Source organism: Polistes canadensis, unplaced genomic scaffold, assembly GCF_001313835.1.
Source record: "Polistes canadensis isolate GaletaPanama2010 unplaced genomic scaffold, ASM131383v1 scaffold_313, whole genome shotgun sequence".
Taxonomy (NCBI): Eukaryota; Metazoa; Arthropoda; class Insecta; order Hymenoptera; family Vespidae; genus Polistes; species Polistes canadensis.
The window spans coordinates 32,341-38,990 of record NW_014569860.1 but is presented as its reverse complement, the minus strand read 5'-3'; the positions used below and the strand labels follow the sequence as shown (position 1 = coordinate 38,990).

Below are 6,650 nucleotides of genomic sequence, written 5' to 3'. Positions count from 1 at the left end.
CAAATTTAGCATGTAAAGCTTAGAAAATGTAAGAGACTGCAATGCTGTAGATTGTGCATCTTTGCAATTTCTTTGAAAAGTTTCGGTAAATATTTTTTATACTTTTTGCAAATGGATTTTATTGATTTTTATATTAAATTAAAGTACATTCTTTTGTCTACGCGTAGAATACTATATCGAGTTATAAATTCAGCATGTAAAATTCAGAAAATGTCAGAGAATTTAATGCTGTAAACTGTGCTTCTTTGCAATTTCTTTGAAAAGTTTTTGGGAGGGAGGGGTTGCGTATGGCTGTGTGTGTCTGTGCCCGAGAATGTATTCTTTTTAACGTTGTTTAAATAGTAATTTGATATTCTATAGGATATCAAAGTATTATGTTCGATTCCTAGGAAACACTGGAAGAATTTTTCAATTTGCGACTTCGTCTGAAGGCTCTTTGCATTTATAGTAATTTCGAGGAATTACTAGCAATGACTGATTTTTGGCTTTGAAGGTAACATATATATGTGTAGGAAAAAAATATGAAATTAGTCAAATTGTTTCGATCCCTAAATCTAGCGTTAACTATAAATTTATCAACAATTTCGTGTATGCCCAACAAATTTTCTGTTGTGATTGATGAAAATTATTAATTACTCGATTAAAATAAATTACCAGAGAAAAAGTCTTCTTCATGATTTCGAATAAAAATGTGAACTTGTTTTGAATATAAAAACATCTACATATATATTTATTTTTAATCGAATTGTAAAAAAAAAAAAAAATGTCAGGGTTAATTCTTTTGACGTATATAAGTAAGAACACATATCAGGTTTTACCCCATGCACCACCCATGAGAAAGAATTATTTTATCGATCGGATTTTATTCTTGGATTAAGGTTGGTAGTGGGCACAGGACACGACAAGGAAATTTAACGAAATTGTTCTCAGTTGTTTACGTCGTTTGATATGTTTGTATTGTATCATGTATCATTTGCTTCAACCCATTCTATTTTCACTATTATAGGTTGGGTTTTCATATTTTACATTACCGTCGAAGAATTAGTCATTGCCAGTTCCCCAGCCAGATTAATTCATTTACATTTAATTTTAAAAAGAAAAATGTTCAACTTTTTTAACGAAGAAAGAAAGAAAGAAAGAAAGATAGAAAGAAAGATAGAAAGATAAAAGGAAAATGGGAAGACTTATAATTGAATTATCTTTTCATTTAAAAGATTGTGCAACAATACAAAAAGTTAACTGTTTGTCTTGTTTTTTGTGTCAGGTTAACTTTCTAAAAATTAATTTTATTCTAACTTAGGTTCCGGTCCATATATTCCCGTGCAAAGGATTAATATAACAAAAATTCATTCAATGAAATGTTTCGAACATTTTAAAAAAAAAAACAAAGAATAAAAAGAAAAAAAAAAGTACGCGATAACATTAACTATTTGATCTAATTAATATTACACGTTTTTAAATATACAAATACAAAATATGTATTATATTTTTACAAAGTTCTGACATATACGATTAAACAGAAACGACGAACAAAATAAAAAACAAATATAATATAATTATCACAAAAATAATAATTAATTCGTTTTTCACAAACTTTAAAATATATCCCTTTTTATTAATCGCGTATTTCGATCGAACACGAAACTATTACGTGCCATTAGAATTCGACACGTATAGAATTAGATGGTAATACAATACTTCTCTAGTAGAGTTAGATCAACGGTAAATCTATCTATCCATCTATTACATCCCTTTGTAACCATCTAACTATTGTGGTATAGCATTTCAGGATCGAGTATTGCAACGTCGAGTTGCGAAATGATCATCGTACTCGAAATGACTATTCTAACGATAGAGAATCACATACACACACACATACACACATATAGAAACAGATAGACACAGACAGCCAGAGAGAAAGAGAAAGAGAGAGAGAGAGAGAGAGAGAGAGAGAGAGAGAGAGAGATAAAGAGAATGAATGAAAGAGAATAGGAATACAAAAGGGAAAGATAGAAAGATGAGACAATCTGTTATCACATTGAATTATCTTGACATCCTAGTAGTATCTACACCCTGTAAACCGCTATTGATCCAGCAGCCTGCGTGTAGTCTCTCTTTCTGGTAGCACAGGGTGCACTGTGCTAGGTGTGAAAGGGGTGAGTGAGTGAGTGAGTTAGTAAGTTAGTGAGTTAGTGAGAAAGATAGATAAAGATGAAGATAAAGAAAAAGTATCTCTCTTACTTTCTCTCTCTCTCTCTCTCTCTCTCTCTTTTATTTTCTCATACTCTCGGATCACACGACACATAAGCTTATCCACTTGAACGAGTTGTTCGTACGGGTCATGGCCGTTCGAGATTCAAACGTTACGAGAAAGAAGAAAAAGAACTTTATGTGCTTGCTTGCTTTAGTGACTCTCGACTTTTTTCACGCTCGATCGAATTCCTCCCCCCTCCGACCCTCCCAACCCCAACCCCACTCGCCCCCTGCCATCTTTCAGTCGTTCTGATCGTTCCCGATACTTCAACTCTTATCCTTCCTCAGCATCCCCTCACCCTTCTTCATTATTCCTCAACCCCTTTGATAATTTTTTTCTATACTTCTAACCGATATTGTTATTTTCTTTCAGTTTGTTTTTTTTTGTTATTGTTGGCTTATACCGAACATCAGATTGTACATTTCAATGGAGTTTAATTTTTGCAATGGGGGAAAAAAAAAAGAAACAATGAAACAATTCGTTAGTTTTGTAGAGGTTTTATCATCCGACAAGAGAAATTGTTGGATTGGTTGGTTGTGTATTAGATGGTTGGATAGATTTTCGCATCGATAAGCTTATCTGCACCACGGGGGTTAATCAAGGATCTTCGGGATGGTTTGGAACAGATTAATACGATTGGCTTGATCGTATCTTTCCAATTACCGTCATCCCTTCTAGGGATCTCGATCCTTACGATAAATACCTCTTAGGTATGTACTTCGAAACTTAAGATTATTATTATGTGTCTTAGGAAAGGGGAGAATGTGATGAGATACGCGAGATAATAATAATAATAATAATTTATATATAAAGGTATATTCGGGGAGGCTTTTAACGTGTTGTTAGAATAATTATTATATTGATGATATACGAATATAAAATTGATATGATTTGAACGTCATTTGATATTATATTTGTTTAATATCAATTTTGAATATTTGTTTTTTTTTATTTAAAACGGAATTCGAATAGAAGTGAGTTAACGAGACGAAATGAAAGGATCGGATGAAATTGAATAGGATTATACGCGTTCGTAAAAATAAAAAAAAGAATGAATAAATAAATAAATAACGAAAGAAAAAACAAAACGATAGCTAGTTATTTTCTTATAATCTTGATTACTCAAAGAGTGTTCAATCCGTGAATGTAGTTTATTTAACGAATTCAGGGGGATAAAATCATCGTAGAATATGTTAGAAGGAATCGATAACCTATTCGCCGATTAAAAGGTAATAAAGAGAACATGGACGAAGATCAAAGGATCGGGACTTTACACCATAGTTATATATATATATATATATATATATATATATATATATATATACTATACGATAGGGTGATCCCACGTATGTGTACAATGTACATACACCCACACGTTAGAAACGTTTCCAACAAAACAAGGGCTTCGAGTCGTGCTAACTCGAGTAAACTGAATCAAAGTATCATCATCATCATTATCATAGTCATCGTGGGTAGAATGTAGTCATCCATTCTCATCAGAAAGAAAATTTACATGCTGCCTTTTCATTAAAAAACACACCCACACCTTCGAGAATAATATTTATATGCGCGTCGTCATTCATAACAAATAATACATTTCAAAAAGTAATTTCGAACAATAGAAATGATATGTGCAATCATTTGTCTTTTTATTTTCTCCCCCTTATTTATATTTTTTTTATTCCGAGTCATACTCGAATCAACTGCATACAATTTTTATTCTTTACTTTCTTCAAACGCATCATCCATTTATCTTATCAACAGTGGCCTGAACTTGCTCGACATTAAACGATCTAAAATGAAACCCTAATAATTCAATACGATTAGATGTAATTTAATATAAATAATAATATATTCGTGCGCTTTTTTAAATGAATATTTTCCAAAGTATATATTTTTTTACAAAAACAATCCAATTATTTATGTAATTACAAAGTTAAGTTTCAATACAATTAACTCACGAAATTTTTTGCTAAACCCTAATAATATAATATAAAAAAATTAAAAAAAATACATATATGAACAATATATTAAATAAACAATATTATTAGGAGACTGAAAAAGGCGGAAGTAAAACGCGTTGTTCGAGAAACAAATGGTTAAATGTTAGTTTAAACTCCTTCCGTTTTTCTCTTTTACGTATGTGCGTGAGTGCATGCGTGCAATACATGCGTGCAATGTAGATGTATATAGTATGTTTGTGTATAAGTTAAGAAGAACGTGCGCGCGCGCGACCTACACACGCGTGTGTGTGTGAGAAAGAGAGAGAGAGAGAGAGAGAGAGAAGAGGTCAGAGACAACGTCGCGTCGTTGCTCGCAGTGATCGTCGCGACGCCGTGTAGACGGCAACCCGTTCTACCTCCGTGAAATCTGTTCTTACTCTCCCGTCTGTCTGTCCACTTATTTTTTTCCTTTTACTACTTTTAATTTATCCATTCGTAATTATTCTTACCTATATTTCTCTCTCTCTCTCTCTCTCTCTCTCTCTCTCTCTCTCTCATATAAATTTAATTTTGTTTATTTATTATCTTCGATATCACACAATTTATTTTCAATACCTTTTGTTACGATTGTTATTATTATATATTTATTTATATTTGCAATTGAACACAGATCGAGATTAAAAAGAAAAGAAAATTGATAGAAGAGATAGAAAAAAAACCCCATAAGTAATTCGATATATATATATATATATATATAATTTTTTTTTCTTTTTTTTGCGTTATCTGTCTTGGTTTTTTATTTTTTCCCTTCCACTTTGTTTTGAGTCTCTCACACATTTTCCCTTAAGATTTTAATTTGATTTCACAAATGTTTTTCTAATGGATTGAACTTGTTGGAAACAAGTTTGAAAATGCTGGCCAAGGGATCTCGTCACTTGACGTTGTTGCGAATTTGAGAAAGTTCATTCTCATTGGATAAAAGTGCGTACAAAATTATTCTATATTAAATTATTATTATTATTATTATTATTTTCTTTCTTATTTAAGAAAATGCAATGGTACTTTACGAGATTAGTTGGCAGAGTTTACGCGAGACACGTGACTTCATTTACGTTCTCCAAACTTTACTTTACTTTACTTTACTTTACTTTACTCGTATTTCTAAATTTTCCTCTCTCTCTTTCTATCTTTTTCTCAATCATGTTTTATGATGATAGGAACCTAAAGGAGTTATCATCGAGAGTTAGAGTTATTACTTTTTTCGTATAGGTGGAGGGAGGAGAAAAGGGGGTAACGTAAAAGGTGAGAAATATAATACATTCGGATAGGATAGGATAACAACAATGATATATTCAAAATGATTCGTCCAATTGGACGATATCAGTATCGATGTCAGTCAATATTGTTTTAACGTTTGCCAATATCGGTCAAACTGATGGTCTATTGTTTCGAGTATAGTTCGAAATTAGACCTACCATAGGGGGAAGGGGGAATTACTGATCTATATACACATATGTATTTCGGAATGGTCTAATTATTTATCGATCGTTTAGAAAATCACTGGGTTGAAAGATAATATTTATTGTGTATTCATTTTATTTTCATTCGAATTGATTATTATTATTATTATTATGGAGAAAAATTAACAAATTAACAAATTTGTGTTATATAAAAATATATGTTTGTTTCTTTTTCTTTTTTTTTTTCATTCGACAAATGTAAAAAAGAACAAAAAATATAATAAGAAAAAAGAAAGAAACAAATTAATTATTCCAATAGTTTTTTTTTTTGTCGTGACAATTGTAAACGTTGAATAAATAAAGAAACTCGAGAATAAAAAACAAATGTTAACATTTATAATTATATATACGAGAGTGTGTATATTATATTATATTTAAAATAAAAAAGTCAAAAGCAACGTGATTATGTTGAGAAAAGCTCGTGGTAGTGTATTAAACATTGGAGTAAAGCTCTTTGCATATCCTTGAAACAAGAATCGTTACTGGAAACTTTATAAACGAACGGAAGGAAATGCGCATAAATTTATTCAAAGGAAGGAAGGAATGAAGGAATGAATGAATGAATGAATGAATAAACAACGAATAACTGAAGTGAAAGAAAAATTAAGAAATAGGGAAAGAGTGATAAGATATAGCATTAACGAAATCGAATCTTATGATACGCGTGTCTTGGTATTAAATTTCAACTGGATGATTGAAACTGTTATAAGTTTGTCTGATGGTGAGGTATAGGATTATCTAGTGATTAATCTTCATCTAGAAAATACGATATTTAGTTGGTGTGTGGTATATTCATAATAGAAATGAAATTTTAATAGTTTTACAAAAACAGAAGGTTGTATGACTATGCTATTAAAATTTATGAATAATTAAGGATTTTAAAATAAAATTTAATTAATTCTATTAATAATAATATAATATAATATGTTATAT

At 30.7% G+C, this 6,650-nt stretch overlaps 1 protein-coding gene across 2 annotated transcripts in view; it reads left to right on the top strand.

Moving 5' to 3' along the window:
* The first annotated feature begins 4,975 nt into the window (after positions 1 to 4,975).
* The window catches only part of LOC106791509 (metabotropic glutamate receptor 3-like), a 14,847-nt gene continuing 13,172 nt past the window's right edge, over positions 4,976 to 6,650 (top strand). The window contains exons 1-2 of one of the 2 annotated variants that reach the window (XM_014757185.1): positions 4,976 to 5,178; positions 5,467 to 5,499. The gene's annotated coding sequence lies outside the window, so the exon portion shown is untranslated. The remainder of the gene's footprint in view (positions 5,179 to 5,466; positions 5,500 to 6,650) is intronic. The other variant, XM_014757184.1, reaches the window with a different exon arrangement.